Raw genomic sequence first — 24,843 nt, forward strand, 5'->3', positions numbered from 1 at the left:
CCAATTTCACAACATAATGACACATTAGCCTCTACCGACGATATTATCAATCCATCAATGGATGATGAAGAAGAAGTAAGGGTGACAAATTGGTACTCTTGGGAAAACGATAACGTTGAAAATTTTACCCCCGAGGCCAAACCGAACTTCACCATTACACAACCTTCCAACCCAATATTCTCAATAGACGAGTCATCAACTGAAAATAAACTACGAGCTGTAATAGATAATGACACCTTGGATTTCACCCGATTGGGTAATAGAGGTGAAAACTTTGATCCCGAGAATAAACGGAAGGAAATGTTAGGAATTGTCCACCCTATAGAAATATGTATGTCGGTGTATATCGATCCATTTGACCAAGAACCAGAAAAGAGACATATCCATTTACTAAAAGCTACACTTAAAAAAGAATTAAGTAGTGACGATCGGGTGGGTCTAAACTTTAAACCCATTGATATAATATATACCACCCGAGATGTAAATAACTGGCTCACTATTTTAATTCTTGGAACTTATTCTACCGACTTTACATGTCGTCAGCTAAGTGTGGGGAAGTTTAACCCCACTTAACGTTAAATTAGGGGTTCGGGTTAGTGCATAACTCGTTAATAAAAATGCATGATTAGAGTAAAAGACGCTTTTTCAAATATTAGTAAACAGTTCAGAAAAGCAGCCGTTTTTAAAAGAAAAAAAAAAGCATGTGTGATAAAACAAGAAGGAATGAACGATGAGGCGCGCCATCTATCATTCGACGAGCTTTGTAATTACAAACTGGGTATTTTCAATCATTTTTCTACACTAATCACCCTCATGAATTTATAATTAGAGTCTGATTTCATGCAAATGAGGGCATTGCATGATCTCAAGTGTGGGGAAGGGTTATTGATAAGGCTAAAAAGGAACATATATTTCATAGCAAAATCCCCCAAGAAAGACAAGATTTTAGTTGCAATTGTTCCATTTTCAAGTAATATTCGTTTATTTTAAATAAGTGCGAAGACAAAAGGCGAAAACGACGAATTGAAGACACAAAGGTCCAAAAAGCTCAAAAGTACAAGATACAATCAAAAAGGTTCAAATTATTGATGAGGAACGTCTAAAAATGACAAGAGTACAAGTTACAAAACGCAAAGTACAAAATATAAAATTGTACGCAAGGACGTTCGAAAATCCGGAACCGGGACCAGAGTCAACTCTCAACGCTCGACGCAACGGTGTAAAAATTACGAGTCAACTATGCACAAGAATAAAATATAATATTTAAATAATTTATAATAAGAATAATATTAAATAATAAAAAGTTGTTAATTGAGCATAGTTCAGGGGTCATAAGTGAAAATTCAATTTCTAAATTCGCCTATAAAAGGCTTTGTAATCGTAATGTAAAAACACACCTTTTTCTATCTTTTTCTTATTTATCAATATCAATTATCAATATCTATATTCTATATCTCTATCATAATGTTAACTTAATAAGATATAACAATAATCTTAATTTTAATTTTAAATTATGATAATAATAAGATTTATGATAGAGATCGTTTGAGTGTGTAAGTCGAAATTCTGTCCGTGTAACGCTACGCTATTTTTAATCATTGTAAGTTATGTTCAACCTTTTTACATTAATGTATCGTAACTAAGTTATTATTATGCTTATTTGAGCCGAAGTAATCGTGATGTTGGGCTAAAATATTAAGAAGGGGTTATTGAACTTTGGACCATAATTAAGGTTTGGGCAAAAGACCGACACTTGTGGAAATTGAACTATTGACTATTAATAGATGGGGGGTATTGTCTAATTGAGTGACAACTCATTGGAGTCTGTCGAACCTATCTTCAAATTAATTAACCTAATAATTAATAATGATTATGGTTGTCCTATTTAGTGATGTTCATATGGAATCTGTTATAATCATTTAATTAATCAATTGGGTTGGGTAATTGATTATTCATTCTGATCAAGTGGATGAATTAATATTCATAAACTAATTAAAACAGGGGTGGATTACATACAGTGATAACTGGTGTAATTGTTGACAGAAGTGATAACTGCGTCACAGTTTAAATCCTTAATCAGTTGGAATATTTGACTTCGGGTATAAGGGTAATTTGACGAGGATACTCGCACTTTATTTTTATGACCGATGGACTATTATGGACAAAAACCAGATAGACGTATCAAATAAACCAGGACAAAGGACAATTAACCCATGGTAATAAATTAAAATCAACATGTCAAACATCATGATTACGGAAGTTTAAATAAGCATAATTCTTTTATTATATTTCTCATCGTATCTTTATTTACTGTCATTTTATTACTCGCAATTTTATTTACTGTCATTTTATTTATTGTCATTATTTTACGCACTTTAATTATCGTCATTTATCTTTACGCTTAAAATATAGAATCGACAAACCGGTCATTAAACGGTAAAACCCCCCTTTTATAATAATATTACTACTTATATAATTATATATATTTTGTATAAATATAGTTAAAAATATAGTAAGTATCACCAGCTCCCTGTGGAACGAACCGGACTTACTAAAAACTACACTACTCTACGATTAGGTACACTGCCTATAGTGTTGTAGCAAGGTTTAGGTATATCCCATCCGTAAATTAATAAAACTTGTGTCATATTTTGTAGTATTTTGTATTAAAAATAATACTATTTCGTACCCTCACGCTACATCATCAAGTTTTTGGCGCCGCTACCGGGGAGCGCTAAAACGCTATATTTTTAATTATAATAATATTGAAATAAAATATAATAATATAATAATATTGAAATAGAATATAATAATATAATAATATTGAAATAGAATATAATAATATAATAATATTTTAGAATATATTTTGAATCGTTTTAAAAAGTCGTATTTATTAAATACTTCAGGGGTATATTATGTAAATTGTAATTAATAATTTCTATCATGTCGCTTTCATGTGAATAGTAAATTAATTAATTTCTTTTCATTTACTATTCATGAATAGTAAATGAATTAAAAAAAAGTTTTGAAAAAAAAATAATAATTATAAAAAAAAGTATTAATTTGTAAAAAAAAATCATTTTTTTTAAAAAAAAAATAAAAAATAAAAAAATTGTAAAAAAAAAAACGTTTTTTTTTTAGAAAAAAAAATTTGTTTTTAAAAAAAAAACGTAAAAAAAAAAAAAAAAAAACTTAAAAAAAAAACAAAAACGTAAAAAAAAAAACAAAAACGTAAAAAAAAACAAAAACGTAAAAAAAAAAAAAATTATTAAAAAAATATATATATTTTTTAAGATTTTGTCTATAAAAAAATTGTTTTTTTTAGTTTTATTACCTTTAGATTTTTAGACTATAGTCGCAACTTTTAGTATTAAGTTTAGTTTTGCCATAGTTATTTTTACTTCTAGAATTTTTAGGCTTTGCCGTAAAATCCCTTAAGTGCTTATTCCTTAGATTAAGTTTTAGGTGCTTTAGAATTTTACGACGCCGTATTTCGCACTACTTTCTTATTTTTATTTTTCGACGCCTATTTTTCGACCTTTTTATTTTTCGACCTTTTTCGACGCGCAATCTTTTTCTTTCTTATTTCTCGCCATTCTAGTTTTTAGGACTTAGATTTTTTTCTACTTCTTCTCTAAATTTCTTAAAATTACGAAAATTTATTTTAAGTGGTTAAATTGATAGACATCAAAATTTTCTGGTTCGTAGTAATAGTTGGATTTGTACGTGGACCGGGTTATTGGAGCCAAACAGTACTCAATTATATTGAGACCAAACGAATCCTGCCCCTCTGCTGCATCTTTTGGCTATTCGAAACGTGGGCAAAATCAGAAAAGTCTATTGATTGGACAACTTATATAAGTTTTTCTTATTTTTATAACTAATAGGATATTCTGTGAATGCACCGAGCAAAACGTTCACCACCTTTCATACGTTCACCACCTGTAACTCGATCAAGACATCTAGCAAATATTGTCGCCGTTGATTTTTCTTTAGAATCGTCATCTAGTCGAACAAGAACTCCAACTCAAATTTCCGATAATCCATCTTTTGAACCCGACTTCACAATTAAGAACCCGGAGCATATTCAAGGACAATTCCAAGATCCTGAACCACTAATTATTCCTCCTGAGCCACAAACCATTAAATCAGAATCCTCTAGTGATTCGTATTCAACAAATTCAATTATGGAAGTAACGGAACCTCTAAGTATGGAAGATCGAATGAGAGCCACACGCACGGGCCAAGGTCACGCCATTATTAAGCCAGAAGTTAATGCGCCAGATTATGAAATCAAAGGACAAATTCTACACATGGTAACTAACCAATGCCAATTCAGTGGTGCACCGAATGAAGATCCTAACGAACACCTTCGTACGTTTAAAAGAATTTGTACACTATTCAAAATCCGAGAAGTGGAAGATGAGCAGATCTATCTCATGTTGTTTCCCTGGACTTTAAAGGGAGAAGCCAAAGATTGGTTAGAATCGTTACCTGAAGGGGCGATTGACACATGGGATGTTTTAGTTGAAAATTTTCTTAAACAATTCTTTCCGGCATCCAAAGCCGTGAGACTTCAAGGAGAAATTGTTACGTTCGCGCAAAAGCCAAATGAAACTCTATATGAGGCGTGGACAAGATTTGGAAAGTTGTTGAGAGGATGTCCTCAACACGGTTTAGACACTTATCAAATAGTACAAATATTCTACCAAGGTGTCAACGTTGCTACACGAAAAGACATCGACATAATAGCTGGTGGTTCCATTATGAAGAAAACCGCAACTGAAGCTTACAAAATTATTGATAACACAGCCTCCCACTCTCATGAGTGGCATCAAGAAAAAGATATTTTTCGTTCATCTAAAGCGGCTAGAGCCGATTCTAGCCATGACTTTGATTCCGTTTCCGCAAAAATAGATGCTTTCGAAAGACGAATGGAAAAGATGAATAAAGATATTCACGCAATACGAATCAGTTGTGAGCAATGCGGTGGACCACACTTAATGAAAGACTGTCACATTGAACAAACGATGGAACAACGTGAGAATGTTGTCTACATGAACCAAAGGCTGGAAAATAGTTATCAGAATAATTATCAACCGCCAAGGCCAAACTTCAATCGAAATCAAAACATTCTTTACAATCCAAAAGGACCCGACAATAACTCGTATAACCAACAAGGTCCGAATAACCAACCAACTCAAAACAACACTTTCAATCAACAAAGACCTGGCTTGTATAAACCACCACAACAAATCGACGAGAAGAAGTCAAATCTGGAAGAAGTGGTATTTAAGCTAGTTGAATCTCAAACACAATTTATTGAAACTCAAACCCAAACGAATGAGAGGTTTGAGCAGTCATTTAGAACTCAACAAGCTTCCATTTTGAATCTAGAAAAACAAGTAGGTACTCTTGTTAGATTGATGAGTGAAAGGGAACAAGGAAAGCTACCGAGTAATAATGAAGTAAATCCTCGGAATGAAAATGTTAACATGATATCAACAAATTCTGAAAAACCAATACCAGAAGATGGGAAAGTTTTAGATGTAAGTAACAATGAAGAAGTTACACCACCACCACCACCTGAGTATGTAAAGCCAGTGGTGGCACCATACAGACCACCCATCCCGTTTCCAAGAAAAGGAGTTGAGTATGAGCAAGTAATAGGTAATAAAGTTTGTGATACCTCTGGAAAGAAGAAGAAGAAGAATAAAAAAGTGCAAGAAATAAAAACAGTAGAAGTAAATCCGGTGAAGACAGTTCCACCAAATCCTCCACCTAGGGTAGGTGATCCGGGTGAATTTATTGTTCCTTGTCTACTTAGTGACTGTGTCATGTATTGAAATGTCCCGTTCTTATTGACTAAAAACGTTCCATATTAATTGATTTCGTTGCGAGGTTTTGACCTCTATATGAGACGTTTTTCAAAGACTGCATTCATTTTTAAAACAAACCATAGCCTTTACTTCATAGATAAAGGTTTTAAAAAGCTTTACGTAGATTATCAAATAATGATAATCTAAAATATCCTGTTTACACACGACCATTACATAATGGTTTACAATACAAATATGTTACAACAAAATAAGTTTCTTGAATGCAGTTTTTACACAATATCATATAAGCATGGACTCCAAATCTCGTCCTTATTTAAGTATGCGACAGCGGAAGCTCTTAATAATCACCTGAGAATAAACATGCTTAAAACGTCAACAAAAATGTTGGTGAGTTATAGGTTTAACCTATATATATCAAATCATAATAATAGACCACAAGATTTCATATTTCAATACACATCCCATACATAGAGATAAAAATCATTCATATGGTGAACACCTGGTAACCGACATTAACAAGATGCATATATAAGAATATCCCCATCATTCCGGGACACCCTTCGGATATGATATAAATTTCGAAGTACTAAAGCATCCAGTACTTTGGATGAGGTTTGTTAGGCCCAATAGATCTATCTTTAGGATTCGCGTCAATTAGGGTGTCTGTTCCCTAATTCATAGATTACCAGACTTAATAAAAAGGGGCATATTCGATTTCGATAATTCAACCATAGAATGTAGTTTCACGTACTTGTGTCTATTTTGTAAATCATTTATAAAATCTGCATGTATTCTCATCCCAGAAATATTAGATTTTAAAAGTGGGACTATAACTCACTTTCACAGATTTTTACTTCGTCGGGAAGTAAGACTTGGCCACTGGTTGATTCACGAACCTATAACAATATATACATATATATCAAAGTATGTTCAAAATATATTTACAACACTTTTAATATATTTTGATGTTTTAAGTTTATTAAGTCAGCTGTCCTCGTTAGTAACCTACAACTAGTTGTCCACAGTTAGATGTACAGAAATAAATCGATAAATATTATCTTGAATCAATCCACGACCCAGTGTATACGTATCTCAGTATTGATCACAACTCAAACTATATATATTTTGGAATCAACCTCAACCCTGTATAGCTAACTCCAACATTCACATATAGAGTGTCTATGGTTGTTCCGAAATATATATAGATGTGTCGACATGATAGGTCGAAACATTGTATACGTGTCTATGGTATCTCAAGATTACATAATATACAATACAAGTTGATTAAGTTATGGTTGGAATAGATTTGTTACCAATTTTCACGTAGCTAAAATGAGAAAAATTATCCAATCTTGTTTTACCCATAACTTCTTCATTTTAAATCCGTTTTGAGTGAATCAAATTGCTATGGTTTCATATTGAACTCTATTTTATGAATCTAAACAGAAAAGTATAGGTTTATAGTCGGAAAAATAAGTTACAAGTCGTTTTTGTAAAGTTAGTCATTTCAGTCGAAAGAACGACGTCTAGATGACCATTTTAGAAAACATACTTCCACTTTGAGTTTAACCATAATTTTTGGATATAGTTTCATGTTCATAATAAAAATCATTTTCCCAGAATAACAACTTTTAAATCAAAGTTTATCATAGTTTTTAATTAACTAACCCAAAACAGCCCGCGGTGTTACTACGACGGCGTAAATCCGGTTTTACGGTGTTTTTCGTGTTTCCAGGTTTTAAATCATTAAGTTAGCATATCATATAGATATAGAATATGTGTTTAGTTGATTTTAAAAGTCAAGTTAGAAGGATTAACTTTTATTTGCGAACAAGTTTAGAATTAACTAAACTATGTTCTAGTGATTACAAGTTTAAACCTTCGAATAAGATAGCTTTATATGTATGAATCGAATGATGTTATGAACATCATTACTACCTTAAGTTCCTTGGATAAACCTACTGGAAAAGAGAAAAGTGGATCTAGCTTCAATGGATCCTTGGATGGCTCGAAGTTCTTGAAGCAGAATCATGACACGAAAACAAGTTCAAGTAAGATCATCACTTGAAATAAGATTGTTATAGTTATAGAAATTGAACCAAAGTTTGAATATGATTATTACCTTGTATTAGAATGATAACCTACTGTAAGAAACAAAGATTTCTTGAGGTTGGATGATCACCTTACAAGATTGGAAGTGAGCTAGCAAACTTGAAAGTATTCTTGATTTTATGAAACTAGAACTTTTGGAATTTATGAAGAACACTTAGAACTTGAAGATAGAACTTGAGAGAGATCAATTAGATGAAGAAAATTGAAGAATGAAAGTGTTTGTAGGTGTTTTTGGTCGTTGGTGTATGGATTAGATATAAAGGATATGTAATTTTGTTTTCATGTAAATAAGTCATGAATGATTACTCATATTTTTGTAATTTTATGAGATATTTCATGCTAGTTGCCAAATGATGGTTCCCACATGTGTTAGGTGACTCACAAGGGCTGCTAAGAGCTGATCATTGGAGTGTATATACCAATAGTACATACATCTAAAAGCTGTGTATTGTACGAGTACGAATACGGGTGCATACGAGTAGAATTGTTGATGAAACTGAACGAGGATGTAATTGTAAGCATTTTTGTTAAGTAGAAGTATTTTGATAAGTGTATTGAAGTCTTTCAAAAGTGTATAAATACATATTAAAACACTACATGTATATACATTTTAACTGAGTCGTTAAGTCATCGTTAGTCGTTACATGTAAATGTTGTTTTGAAACCTTTAGGTTAACGATCTTGTTAAATGTTGTTAACCCAATGTTTATAATATCAAAAGAGATTTTAAATTATTATATTATCATGATATTATGATGTACGAATATCTCTTAATATGATATATATACATTAAATGTCGTTACAACGATAATCGTTACATATATGTCTCGTTTAAAAATCATTAAGTTAGTAGTCTTGTTTTTACATATGTAGTTCATTGTTAATATACTTAATGATATGTTTACTTATCATAGTATCATGTTAACTATATATATATCCATATATATGTCATCATATAGTTTTTACAAGTTTTAACGTTCGTGAATCACCGGTCAACTTGGGTGGTCAATTGTCTATATGAAACATATTTCAATTAATCAAGTCTTAACAAGTTTGATTGCTTAACATGTTAGAAACATTTAATCATGTAAATATCAATCTCAATTAATATATATAAACATGGAAAAGTTCGGGTCACTACAGTACCTACCCGTTAAATAAATTTCGTCCCGAAATTTTAAGCTGTTGAAGGTGTTGACGAATCTTCTGGAAATAGATGCGGGTATTTCTTCTTCATCTGATCTTCACGCTCCCAGGTGAACTCGGGTCCTCTACGAGCATTCCATCGAACCTTAACAATTGGTATCTTGTTTTGCTTAAGTCTTTTAACCTCACGATCCATTATTTCGACGGGTTCTTCGATGAATTGAAGTTTTTCGTTGATTTGGATTTCATCTAACGGAATAGTGAGATCTTCTTTAGCAAAACATTTCTTTAAATTCGAGACGTGTAAAGTGTTATGTACAGCCGCGAGTTGTTGAGGTAACTCTAGTCGGTAAGCTACTGGTCCGACACGATCAATAATCTTGAATGGTCCAATATACCTTGGATTTAATTTCCCTCGTTTACCAAATCGAACAACGCCTTTCCAAGGTGCAACTTTAAGCATGACCATCTCTCCAATTTCAAATTCTATATCTTTTCTTTTAATGTCAGCGTAGCTCTTTTGTCGACTTTGGGCGGTTTTCAACCGTTGTTGAATTTGGATGATCTTCTCGGTAGTTTCTTGTATAATCTCCGGACCCGTAATCTGTCTATCCCCCACTTCACTCCAACAAATCGGAGACCTGCACTTTCTACCATAAAGTGCTTCAAACGGCGCCATCTCAATGCTTGAATGGTAGCTGTTGTTGTAGGAAAATTCTGCTAATGGTAGATGTCGATCCCAACTATTTCCGAAATCAATAACACATGCTCGTAGCATGTCTTCAAGCGTTTGTATCGTCCTTTCGCTCTGCCCATCAGTTTGTGGATGATAGGCAGTACTCATGTCTAGACGAGTTCCTAATGCTTGCTGTAATGTCTGCCAGAATCTTGAAATAAATCTGCCATCCCTATCAGAGATAATAGAGATTGGTATTCCATGTCTGGAGACGACTTCCTTCAAATACAGTCGTGCTAACTTCTCCATCTTGTCATCTTCTCTTATTGGCAGGAAGTGTGCTGATTTGGTGAGACGATCAACTATTACCCAAATAGTATCAAAACCACTTGCAGTCCTTGGCAATTTAGTGATGAAATCCATGGTAATGTTTTCCCATTTCCATTCCGGGATTTCGGGTTGTTGAAGTAGACCTGATGGTTTCTGATGCTCAGCTTTGACCTTAGAACACGTCAAACATTCTCCTACGTATTTAGCAACATCGGCTTTCATACCCGGCCACCAAAAATGTTTCTTGAGATCCTTGTACATCTTCCCCGTTCCAGGATGTATTGAGTATCTGGTTTTATGAGCTTCTCTAAGTACCATTTCTCTCATATCTCCAAATTTTGGTACCCAAATCCTTTCAGCCCTATACCGGGTTCCGTCTTCCCGGATATTAAGATGCTTCTCCGATCCTTTGGGTATTTCATCCTTTAAATTTCCCTCTTTTAAAACTCCTTGTTGCGCCTCCTTTATTTGAGTAGTAAGGTTATTATGAATCATTATATTCATAGATTTTACTCGAATGGGTTCTCTGTCCTTCCTGCTCAAGGCATCGGCTACCACATTTGCCTTCCCCGGGTGGTAACGAATCTCAAAGTCGTAATCATTCAATAATTCAATCCACCTACGCTGCCTCATATTCAGTTGTTTCTGATTAAATATGTGTTGAAGACTTTTGTGGTCGGTATATATAATACTTTTGACCCCATATAAGTAGTGCCTCCAAGTCTTTAATGCAAAAACAACCGCGCCTAATTCCAAATCATGCGTCGTATAATTTTGTTCGTGAATCTTCAATTGTCTAGACGCATAAGCAATCACCTTCATTCGTTGCATTAATACACAACCGAGACCTTGCTTTGATGCATCACAATAAATCACAAAATCATCATTCCCTTCAGGCAATGACAATATAGGTGCCGTAGTTAGCTTTTTCTTCAATAACTGAAACGCTTTCTCTTGTTCATCATTCCATTCAAATTTCTTCCCTTTATGCGTTAATGCAGTCAAGGGTTTTGCTATTCTGGAAAAGTCTTGGATGAACCTTCTGTAGTAACCAGCTAGTCCTAAAAACTGGCGTATGTGTTTCGGAGTTTTCGGGGTTTCCCACTTTTCAACAGTTTCTATCTTTGCCGGATCTGTAGTGACCCGAACTTTTCCATGTTTATATATATTAATTGAGATTGATGTTTACATGATTAAATGTTTCCAACATGTTAAGCAATCAAACTTGTTAAGACTTGATTAATTGAAATAGGTTTCATATAGACAATTGACCACCCAAGTTGACCGGTGATTCACGAACGTTAAAACTTGTAAAAAAAAACTATATTATGACATATATATGGTTATATATATAGTTAACATGATATTATGATAAGTAAACATATCATTAATTATATTAGCAATGAACTACATATGTAAAAACAAGACTACTAACTTAATGATTTTGAAACGAGACATATATGTAACGTTTATCGTTGTAACGACATTTAATGTATATATATCATATTAAGAGATATTCGTACATCTGATAATGCTAAAAACGAACATATATTTCATAGCATTATTCCTCAAGAAAGACAAGCTTTTAGTTGCAATTGTTCTATTTACAAGTGATATTCGTTTAAATAATAAAAGGTGAAGACAAAAGACAGATTCGACGATTTGAAGACGCAAACGACCAAAAAGCTCAAAAGAACAAAAGACAATCAAAAAGGTTCCAATTATTGATAAGAAACGTCTCAAAATCACAAGAGTACAAGATTCAAAACGCAAAGTACAAGATATTAAATTGTACGCGAGGACGTTCGAAAATCCGGAACCGGGACCAGAGTCAATTCTTAACGCTCGACGCAACGGACTAAAAATTACAAGTTAACTATATATATAAATATAATATAATATATAATTAATTATATTAATTATATATATATTATATATATATATTTAAAACCGTCGGCAGCAGGAAACTCCAAGGGTGTAAACTGTAAATACCTCTCCGCGACTCGCGGAGTTTTAAGGGTATTTGGCCGCGAGTCGCGGAGCCCCAAAAATCAAGTCTGGCTATAAATCAACCCGAATTCTGATCAAAATCATCATCATTTTTTCTTCTCATTCATACGAAGTAATATATATTTATATTTATAATTTATATTTTAATTTTAATTATAATTCTAATAATAAGGGTATGTTAGCGAATGTTGTAAGGGTGTAAGTCGAAATTCTGTCCGTGTAACGCTACGCTATTTTTAATCATTGTAAGTTATGTTCAACCTTTTTATATTAATGTCTCGTAGCTAAGTTATTATTATGCTTGTTTAAAACGAAGTAATCATGATGTTAGGCTAATTATTAAAATTGGGTAATTGGGCTTTGTACCATAATTGGGGTTTGGACAAAAGAACGACACTTGTGGAAACTAGACTATGGGCTATTAATGGGCTTTATATTTGTTTAACTAAATGAAAGTTTGTTAATGTTAATATAAAGATTTACAATTGGGCGTCCCTATAAATTACCATATACACTCGATCGGACACGATGGGCGGGGTATTTATATGTACGAATAATCGTTCATTTAACCGGACACGGGAATGGATTAATAGCCACTAGAATAATTAAAACAGGGGTGAAATTACATTCAAGGGTAATTGGTGTAATTGTTAACAAAGTAGTAAAACCTTGGTTTACACGCAGTCGATAACCTGGTGTATTCATTAAACAAAGTATTAAAACCTTGTTACAATTCGAATCCCCAATTAGTTGGAATATTTATCTTCGGGTATAATAATAATTTGACAAGGACACTTGCAATTTATATTTATGACTGATGGACTGTTATGGACAAAAACCAGACGGACATATTGAATAATCCAGGACAAAGGACAATTAACCCATGGGCATAAAACTAAAATCAACACGTCAAACATCATGATTACGGAAGTTTAAATAAGCATAATTCTTTTATTTCATATTTAATTTCCTTTATTTTATATTTAATTGCACTTCTAATTATCGCACTTTTATTTATTGTTATTTTATTTTATCGCACTTTTAATTATCGTACTTTTTAATTATCGCAATTTAATTTTATCGCATTTTTATTATTCGCAATTTCATTATCGTTATTTACTTTACGCTTTAATTTAAAGTCTTGTATTTATTTAATATTTTACATTAGGTTTTAACTGCGACTAAAGTTTTAAAATCGACAAACCGGTCATTAAACGGTAAAAACCCCCCTTTATAATAATAATATTACTTATATATATATTTGTATTTTTATAAAAGTAAACTAATATAGCGTTGAGCTTTGTTTAAAGATTTCCCTGTGGAACGAACCGGACTTACTAAAAACTACACTACTGTACGATTAGGTACACTGCCTATAAGTGTTGTAGCAAGGTTTAAGTATATCCATTCTATAAATAAATAAATATCTTGTGTAAAATTGTATCGTATTTAATAGTATTTCCTAGTAAAATATAAGCTATTTTATATACACCTCGTTCGACATCAAGTATTTTTGGCGCCGCTGCCGGGGAACATCTTAAAAGTCGGAAGCGCAACGCTAATATAAAAAAAAAAAACAAGATTTTTAGTTACTTTTATTAAAAATTTGCTTTTGTAGAAATACGTTTTAATTATTCAAAAATATAAAAAACAAAAATATAAGCATTTTTAAGATTTTGTTAAATATTTAAGTTTTATAAGTTTCTTTATTTTTATTTTAGTTTATAAAAATATAAGTTTTAATTTTAATATCTTTTATTTAATTAAAAAAAAAACAGAAAACAAAATAAAAAGAAAAAAAAAATAAAAAGAAAAACGCGTAAAAAGACAAAGCTGTCAACTGAATTCCTGAACCCCGCGACTTGCGGGGTTTTCCTCTTTATTTGCCGCGACTCGCGGAGACCCTCTGACACACGGACAAAAACCCTAATCACGGGTTATTTTTAATTATTATTATTATTAAAACCTAAATATTATTATTATTATTAATTTTAGTTTTATTTTTACTTTTTACTTTATATTTATGTATTTAGTATTAATTAAGTTTTTATTAAATTGTAAAATTAATAGTTTAGTAAAATAAATAATATAAAATAATATTTTTATAAAAATTGTACTTTTTACAATTTTTTGTATATTTTTATATTTTGTACCTTTTTAATCGTTGTAGCGTAACTTTTGTATTTTTAGCTCATATTTAATTTTAAACTTAGTTTTAGCTATAATTATTTTTACTCCTAGATTTTTAGGCTTTGCCGTAGAATTCCTTAAGTGCTTTTTCTTTAGACTAAGATTTAGGTGCTTTAGAATTTTGCGACGCCTTTTTAAGTTTTAGTTTCTTTTTAAGTTATTTCCATTTGGAATTTAGTTTTTCCGTGTAAGCTTTAATATTTTTAGACCTTTTACTATGTATCAATTATCATTCCAATTAGTAATTTCAATTTGCGATTATAATTTTAAGTTAGTTGTAGTAATAAGGTTAAATTAGTTAAGTATTTTTAAGTTGTTATAAGTTTCTTTTATTTTTCCGTCACCTTTTATTTTTCAACCATTTTTTTTTTCTTTTTCGACATTTTTCGACGCGCAATCTTTTTCTTTCTTATTTCTCGCCATTCTAGTTTTTAGGACTTAGAATTTTATTCTACTTCTTATCTAAATTTCTTAAAATTACGAAAATTTATTTTGAGTGGTTAAATTAATAGACATCAAAATTTTCTGGTTCGTAGTAATAGTTGGATTTGTACGTGGACCGGGTTATTGGAGCCAAACAGTCCTCAATTATATTGAGACCAAACGAATCCTGCCCCTCTGCTGCATCTTTTGGCTATTCGAAACGTGGGCAAAATCAGAAAAGTCTATTGATTGGATAACTTATTATAATTTTTCTTTCCTTTTTAAAACTAATAGGATATTCAGTGAATGCACCGAGCAAGACGTTCATCACCTTTTGTACGTTCACCACCTGTAACTCGATCAAGACATCGTTTAACAAATATAACCGCCGTTGATTTTTCTTTAGAATCGTCATCCAGTCGACCAAGTACTTCAGTTCAAATTTCCGATAATCCAGTTTTTGAAACAAACCTCACAATTGAGAATCCAAAAAATATTCAGGAACGGTTCGTAGATCCTGAACCACTAAACTTTCCTCCGGAACCACCAATCATTCAAACAGAGATTGTTGAGGAACGAACCATTAAATCTGAAGCATCTAGTGATACCGATTCAACAAATTCAATTATGGAGAATCTGGAACCTTTAAGTATGGAAGACCGAATGAGAGCTAAACGCACTGGCCAAGGTCACGCAATTACTCATCCAGACATTAATGCGCCAGATTATGAAATCAAAGGACAAATTCTACACATGGTGACTAATCAATGCCAATTTAGTGGTGCGCCGAAGGAAGATCCAAATGAACATCTACGTACCTTTAATAGGATCTGCACACTATTTAAAATACGAGAAGTGGAGGATGAACAGATATATCTCATGTTATTTCCCTGGACTTTAAAGGGAGAAGCCAAAGATTGGTTGGAATCGTTACCTGAAGGGGCGATCGATACATGGGATGTTTTAATTGACAAATTTCTTAAACAATTCTTTCCCGCATCTAAAGCCGTAAGACTTCAAGCAGAAATTGTTACGTTCACACAAAAGCCAAATGAAACTCTATATGAGGCGTGGACAAGATATGGGAAGTTATTAAGAGGATGTCCGCAACATGGTTTAGACACCTGTCAAATAGTACAAATATTCTACCGAGGATGCGACATCACTACAAGAAAAGACATAGATATAGCAGCTGGTGGTTCTATTATGAAGAAAACCGAAACTGATGCTTACAAAATTATTGATAACACTGCTTCCCACTCACATGAGTGGCACCAAGAAAAAGACATCATTAGATCATCTAAAGCAGCTAGAGCCGATTCTAGCCATGACTTAGATTCCATTTCCGCAAAGATAGATGCTTTCGAGAGACGAATGGAAAAAAATGACTAAAGATATTCATGCTATACGAATTAGTTGTGAGCAGTGTGGAGGACCACATTTGACAAAAGATTGTCTCAGTATTGAATTAACAATGGAACAAAGAGAGAATATTTCATACATAAACCAAAGGCCTGGAAATAATTATCAGAATAATTATCAACCGCCAAGACCGATTTACAATCAAAACCAGAATTATAACCGAAATATTCCATACAACAACCAACAAGGTCCTAGCAATCAACAAATATCCAATAATACTTATAATCAGCAAAGACCGAATTTTCAAAACAAACCACCACAACAAACCGATGATAAAAAGCCGAATTTAGAAGATATGATGACGAAGCTAGTTGAAACTCAAACGCAGTTTTTCACATCTCAAAAACAAACAAATGAACAAAATGCTCAAGCATTTAGAAATCAACAAGCTTCTATTCAAAATCTGGAACAAGAAGTAAGTAACCTAGCTAGGTTAATAGGTGAAAGAAAACCGGGAAGTTTACCTAGTGATACAAATGCTAACCCCCGGAATGAAACAGCTAAAGCTATTACCACAAGAAGTGGTACAACACTTAAACCACCTGAAATACCTGTAACTTCTGATGAAACTATTCCTACTCCACAAGAACCACAACCTGATCAAGATAAGGAAAAAGAACCGGTAGTTGAAAAGGTTAATGAAGATAACACAGTTAAGGATAAACCTTATGTTAAACCATACCAACCACCACTTCCTTACCCGAGTAAAATGAAGAAGGAAAAACTTGAAGCCGAGCAATCCAAATTCTTGGATATGTTTAAACAGATAAATGTAAATCTTCCTTTCATTGATGTGATTTCAGGAATGCCAAGATATGCTAAATTCTTGAAAGATCTAATCACGAATAGAAAGAAAATGGAAGAACTCTCGGCTGTTACTATGAATGCTAATTGTTCAGCAGTGCTGTTGAATAAGATACCAGAAAAACTATCTGATCCAGGAAGTTTCACAATTCCATGTTTTCTGGGTAGTCTTAGTTCAATAGAAGCATTAGCAGATTTAGGTGCTAGTATAAATCTAATGCCGTATTCACTATACGCTAAACTAGACCTTGGAGAATTGAAACCAACAAGAATAAGCATACAACTAGCCGATCGATCAATAAAATATTCTAGAGGGATAATGGAGAACATGCTAGTTAAAGTTGGTACTTTAGTATTTCCAGTAGATTTTGTTGTTTTAGACATGGAAGAAGATTCTCAAGTTCCTCTCATATTAGGAAGACCATTCTTAAACACGGCTAAAGCAATGATAGACGTGTTCGGTAAGAAACTGACCCTAAGTATAGAGGATGAGAGTGTTACCTTTTCAGTTGATAGAGCGATGCAACAACCACAATCTGCAGATGATACATGTTATTATATTCAAACTATAGATGCACATGCAGAATTATTAGAAGAATTTCCAGAATTACAAGGAACAGGAGAATGTTCTTTAGGAGAAGGTAATGAACCAATTGATGAAGCCGAAATGTTAGCTACATTTATAGCTAATGGATATGAACCAACAACAGAAGAAATTCAAATGCTAAAAGAAGAAGACAGATATCGATATAAATCATCGATAGAAGAACCTCCGAAATTAGAGTTAAAGCCACTTCCAAACCATTTGGAATACGCTTATTTACATGGTGAATCTGAATTACCTGTAATAATATCGTCTTCTCTTACTGAAAATGAGAAATCACAACTCATTTCTGTGTTGAAAGCTCATAAACCAGCCATTGCATGGAAGATTCATGATATTAAAGGAATAAGTCCTTCGTATTGCACACATAAAATCCTTATGGAAGAAGGTCATAAAACGTATGTGCAACGCCAACGAAGACTAAATCCTAATATGCAAGATGTAGTTAAGAAAGAGATTATTAAGCTGCTAGATGCAGGTTTGATATATCCAATTTCTGATAGTCCATGGGTAAGCCCAGTTCAATGCGTACCTAAGAAGGGTGGTATGACTGTCATTACAAATGAGAAAAATGAGCTTATTCCTACTAGGACTGTAACAGGATGGCGTGTGTGTATTGATTATAGAAAATTAAATGACGCCACCAGAAAAGATCACTTTCCCTTACCTTTCATAGATCAAATGTTGGAAAGATTAGCCGGAAATAGTTACTATTGTTTTCTAGATGGATTTTCCGGATATTTTCAAATTCCAATAGCACCCGAAGATCAAGAGAAAACCACATTCACGTGCCCTTATGGTACTTTTGCTTACAAACGCATGCCATTTGGACTTTGTAACGCCCCTGCAACCTTTCAAAGGTGTATGATGGCGATTTTTCACGACATGATAGAAGAATGCATGGAAGTATTCATGGATGACTTTTCAGTCTTCGGTGATACATTTAAATCATGTCTAGTTAATCTGGAACGAATGCTAATTAGATGCGAAAAATCAAATCTAGTACTTAATTGGGAGAAATGCCATTTCATGGTTAAAGAAGGCATCGTTCTTGGACATAAAATTTCAAAAGAAGGAATTGAAGTGGATAGAGCTAAAGTAGATGTAATTGCTAAACTTCCACATCCCACAAATGTTAGAGGAGTTAGGAGTTTTCTAGGGCATGCCGGTTTTTACCGACGTTTCATAAAAGATTTTTCTAAAATTGCCACTCCTATGAATAAACTCCTAGAAAAGGATGCGCCATTCATCTTTTCAGATGAATGTATCAAATCTTTTAATATTCTTAAAGAAAAACTCACTAATGCACCGATCATGATAACACCAAATTGGAATCTACCATTTGAACTAATGTGCGATGCAAGTGATTTTGCAATGGGAGCCGTTTTAGGACAAAGGATTGAAAAACGATTTCAACCTATATATTATGCTAGTAAGACATTACAAGGAGCACAAACGAACTATACAACTACTGAAAAAGAACTCCTTGCTATTGTCTTTGCTTTTGACAAATTTCGATCATATCTCGTTCTAGCAAAAACGGTGGTCTATACCGACCATTCTGCTCTTAGATACCTATTTTCAAAACAAGATGCTAAACCAAGATTAATCCGTTGGATCTTACTCTTACAAGAGTTTGATATTGAAATCCGAGATAAAAAAGGAGCAGAAAATCTCGCCGCTGATCATCTTTCTCGTCTTGAAAATCCCGAATTAGAAGTTCTGAATGAATCAGCCATACAAGACAACTTTCCTGATGAATATCTATTGAAGATAGATTATAAAGAAATCCCATGGTTTGCAGACTATGCAAACTACTTAGTTTGTGGATTCCTTGAAAAAGGATTATCGTACCAAAGACGAAAGAAATTCTTCAGTGATATAAAACACTATTTCTGGGAAGATCCACATCTGTTTAAAAGTTGTCCCGATGGAATAATACGCCGATGTGTATTTGGAGATGAAGTTAGTAAAATTTTAAACCATTGTCACACAGGACCAACAGGAGGGCATTATGGGCCTCAACTAACAGCAAGAAAAGTTTATGAAGCTGGATTCTATTGGCCTACAATTTACAAAGACGCACACCTTCTTTGCAAATCCTGTGATGCATGTCAAAGGGCCGGAAGAATAAGTCAACGTGATGAAATGCCACAAAATGTCATCCAAGTATGTGAAGTATTTGACATTTGGGGTATTGACTTTATGGGTCCATTTCCAAAATCTCATAATAATCTATATATACTCGTAGCCATTGATTATGTATCTAAATGGGCGGAAGCACAAGCTCTCCCAACTAACGATGCACGAGTTGTAGTCAACTTTTTAAAACGTCTTTTTGCAAGGTTTGGAACACCGAAAGCTTTAATAAGTGATCGGGGTACTCATTTCTGTAATAATCAACTTGAGAAAGTTCTTAAAAGATATGGAGTAACTCATAAAATCTCCACTGCATATCATCCACAAACAAGTGGACAAGTTGAAAATACCAACCGAGCCTTAAAACGTATTCTAGAGAAAACCGTAGGATCAAATCCGAAGGAATGGTCCATTAAATTGGAGGATGCACTCTGGGCTTTTAGAACAGCCTACAAAACTCCAATTGGAACCACACCTTTTAGACTTGTGTATGGAAAAGCATGTCATCTTCCAGTAGAAATTGAACACAAAGCATTTTGGGCTTTGAAGACATGTAATCTTGATTTACATGAAGCCGGACGTCTACGATTAAGTCAACTAAACGAATTAGAAGAATTAAGACATGAAGCATACGATAATTCGTTAATCTATAAAGAAAGAACGAAGAAATGGCATGATAAAAGAATCAGAAGTTCAAAAGAATTCAAAGAAGGAGACAGAGTTCTTCTTTTCAATTCACGATTCAAGCTATTTCCTGGAAAATTGAAATCAAGATGGTCTGGACCATTCATAGTCAAAAGAGTTTTCCCATACGGAACGATAGAATTAATAAATTCAAATGGGAATGAATTTAAAGTTAATGGTCACAGAGTTAAACATTACATACAGGGTCCGATGGAAGTCGACAACGAAGTTAATCACAATTTCGACACCACAGCTAACTAAGTGTGGGGAGAATCAAGTCTTTAAAAGATAATATGTATTTCTGTTAGAGTTAGATTGTCTGTTTTCGTGTAGTACTCGAAAATGGAACACGTATGGTCTTTCCCTAGCAGACCCTAAAGAACTAGTCTTCTCCCCCCATTCTGAATTTTTATTTTTTTTAGGTTTTTACAAAATGAAGACTGCCTGTGAACTAAACCATGGTCTAATGCTACACGCTTTGATCACTAAACGTAATAATGACATACTCCCGAGTGAAATAGTATCAGTAATCAGAGAAAGAATGGACGGAGTTAGAAAAGGATCCAGATGCGAAGATAATAAGTTACAATTTGGTAAAGGAAAATCAAAATCCGCAGCGAAAAGAAGAGCACGACACCTAGAAAAATGTCACAAATGCGGAAAATGGTCACATGGAGGTAAATGTTCAAATAATCAAACCTATTCAAATACCGAATTTGTTACTTTATGCAGAGACGGACCGTTCATATGTTTAGAAGAAAAGACAATGAATGCTCGAGGTTACGCCTATGCAGCCATGGAAAACCAATTAAACCGACTATCTTATGAATATAATAGATCATATAACTAAGAAATCTATTTCACAGGTATGTCTGTACAGTTTTTATTTTTATTTTTATTTTTAACCTTTTGATAATAAACGCTAATTTGTTCGCTAAAAAGTATTAAATTGGTATTAAATAAAATTAGGTATGGCGACCGAAATTATTGATATCGTTCAAAAATTTATTACATCACTGCGAAATTTAACGTTTATTCTTAAGGTATAAATATCTTTAATCAATCAACCCAAAATATTTCAAAAATTCGTCATGAGTTAAATTAGGTCTTGGAACCGAAATTACTTTACCGAAAAGAGGGGCGCATATTTTTGATAATATTTGACTGATTAAAGTGGGATAAAAAGAAAAAAAAAAAAAATTTTTTTTTTACCATATTTTTAATCTTAATATTTAAATCTTAAATTAATATTGTAAACTTTGTAAAAACAATATTTTTAAAATTATAAATATTTGAAAAATTAATATAAGTTTGGTATGAATTTATGAATTTTTAAATTAAGTTTGGTGTGAATTTTTAATTTTTAAAATATGAAATTTTAATTTTATGCATTTTAAATTTTGAGTTTGGTGTGAATTTTTAATTTTAATTTTGAATTTTATATTTAAGTTGTGTGAATTTAAAAACAAAAATTTACTTTATCTCATTAAGTTAAGAATATGATTTTTAAAATTCGTCGTAAGTTGAAGACTAGGTCTTTGAACCGAAATTGCTTTACCCGAGGGAGGGACGAGAACTTTTATTATCATTATTTTTAATCTTATTGATTTAAAGTATGCCAAAAACATTAAAAAACCCAAAAATCTTAGCTTTTAAAACAATCGCTACAAAAAGACAAATTTTAAAATTTTGTCGAGGGACGGACTAGGACATCGATCCGAAACGACCTCGTCCTAAATAACAAGGGAAACAAAATTTTAAAATTAATTTCTTAATTGTTTTATAAGTTAAAGATTATAAAAAAAAAAAAAAAAAAAAAAAAAAAAAAAAGGGGTAAACTCCGCGACTCGCGGAGTTTGCAGTGCAAACCTCCGCGACTCGCGGAGGGACAAAATTACAGAAAAAAAAAATAAAACTAGCTGCACGATCAGTTCACTCCCACAAACAAAAACACAGCAAAAATACTGCGAAAACACCTCGAAAAAACCCGAAAATCACCCCCAAAAATCTCAATTTTTAACCGGTAATCACCAAATTTTTTGCTAAAATCATGTTGAGAAGGATGATATCTAAGAACTACTCAAGAAAAACGGTAAATTTCTACACCTAAACACCATTTAATTCGAATTTTAGTGTTCTTGAGCTATTTTTCCCCAATTTGATTTTGATGCTTTTTAGTGTAATTAGACTTAAATTGTTTATGTATTATGCTTGTATAACCTAGATTGATGCTGTTTAACATGATTAGAAGCCTTAAACTTCAAATTTTGAATAATCTAGGGTTTGTGTTCTTGAGCAATTTGGGGCTTTTTGATATAAACAGGTTATGGCCGATTTTTGTCATGAATTATTGCTAAATTGAGTAGTGTAACATGTCTAGGTAGTTAAAAGATCCAAACTTTGAGCCTAAACATGATTTTGAGAATTAAAGTGGACTTTTTCAAGTTCAAAATTCATGAACTTGATTTTTGAAAGATTATGCCATTTGAGACTTGTTTATTTGCTAGTAATGATTATTTTGACATGTTATTTGAGTTGAATGCTTATGAACTTGGCGAAAATTTTCGTATATGCTTATTTGAAAAAGTGTAGATTTGATAAAAATGTGAAAATGAGCTTAAGTTTGATATAAATTGATAATGTCATTGTAATTATTTTGATTGATGATTTTGCTGACACTAATGCATATTTGGATGCACAAAATTTGTGTTTGATGTGTTTTGCAGAATGAAAGGGGTGAATCTTCATCCCAAGCCCGTCATGCTCCTGCTGAGAACTTGGAACAACAGGAGGTAGATAACTACTACAAGCAGGATGTACCTCATCCAGTCATGACCTTTTCAGATATGCACTTGGAACAGTTGCACCCGAACCTGAGATTTGACAGACTTTGGATAGATTATCCAAAATATCAACGGGGTTTGCATACTCTTCATTCCAAGGTTGTTGAGGTACCAAGGGTCATAGAATGGGGACCCTTGGAAGCTGTAGAATTGGCCGGGCCAATTAGGGAATTACTGGTACAGAGGTATGGTAATTCTTATTTTAATGACTGGATATGTTTATTCACCATACGCAGACCTGTATATAAAGTATGGTGTGAAGAGTTGTTATGTAGTATAGAGTTGAATGATCGGGTAGCTAGTTTAACCGATCGTTCTTTTATTAGATTTTTGTTAGGCGGTTCGATGCGCCACATGTCTTTACTGGACATGGCTCAGGCTTTACGTATATATACGCCTGAGGAATTAGCGTATGCCGATTGTAGAGGATTGATACTAAACGGTAGGAAAATAGATGAGAATTTTGATACACACGGTGTGTGGAGTCAAATGACAAGCCACCACCGTTTCAAAGGGGGAAACTACTCTTATTTGGATATAGATAGAGCCGAATTAAGAGTAATACATAGGTTTTTAGCTAATTCGATTACACAAAGGGGTAAAAACAAAGAAAAGGTAAATGAACAAGATTTGTTTTACCATATGTGTATTCGAGACCCACACAGCGCTGTAAGTATACCATATTGTGTGGGTTATTATTTATCAGCTATGGTTCGAGGGATGCGTCCACATAGCATAATAGGAGGTGGTATTTTTATTACTTTGATTGGTGAATATCTCGGTGTGGATATAAGTCGGGGGGGATTATTAGTAGAAGAGCCGGAACCCCGCGACACTATAGGTTTAAATGTATACCATGGTGCGAAAGTGTTGAAGCGGCGAAATAACGCCGCAGTACGATACAATGGTAGACATCCACAGGTAGAGAGAAACCAGGAACAAGGTAATGTAGGAGGGGGGAATGAGATGCAAGAAATGCATAGGTTTATAGCTTCTCAGGAATACGAAAATGCTAGACAGAGAGCATTTGAAGATTGGCAAGTTCATCAGAACCAGATCATAGCGCATTGCCAACATATAGGTAGAAACTATATTCCTACACCAAAACCCGTCTTCCCTCCTTGGTCGATAGAGATGCAGCCACCATATCCTACGTATGATCCTGCCGAAGCATTCTATAGCACGTATGGGTATGCCTGGAACCCCTATTGGTACCAATATCATCCTTAGTTTACTTATTATTTTTTTTTTTTATTTTGTAATTTGTAATTATTGATGCATTTAATATTTTTGTTAATATTGTAATCATTTTTATAATTTCTAACTTTTATTCTTAGATTTTAATAATTTTTGAATGTGGGGTAATAAACCAAACTTCAAAAATATGTATATATGTTTGCAGTTTATCTTATGTACAAAACAGGGTAAAACAACGCATTTTCAAAGACTGGCATTAAGTTCAGCAAAAGCAACTAATTTTGACGACAAGATGCAAAATATATGTGAAATAACAACAAGACGGAATGAACAAATGACGTGCACCATTTATCATTCAGCAAACAAACGCCAATATATTTGGAAACTTTGGTAAAAATTTAATCATTTTCACACAAATCACCC

Source organism: Rutidosis leptorrhynchoides, chromosome 3, assembly GCF_046630445.1.
Source record: "Rutidosis leptorrhynchoides isolate AG116_Rl617_1_P2 chromosome 3, CSIRO_AGI_Rlap_v1, whole genome shotgun sequence".
Classification (NCBI taxonomy): domain Eukaryota; kingdom Viridiplantae; phylum Streptophyta; class Magnoliopsida; order Asterales; family Asteraceae; genus Rutidosis; species Rutidosis leptorrhynchoides.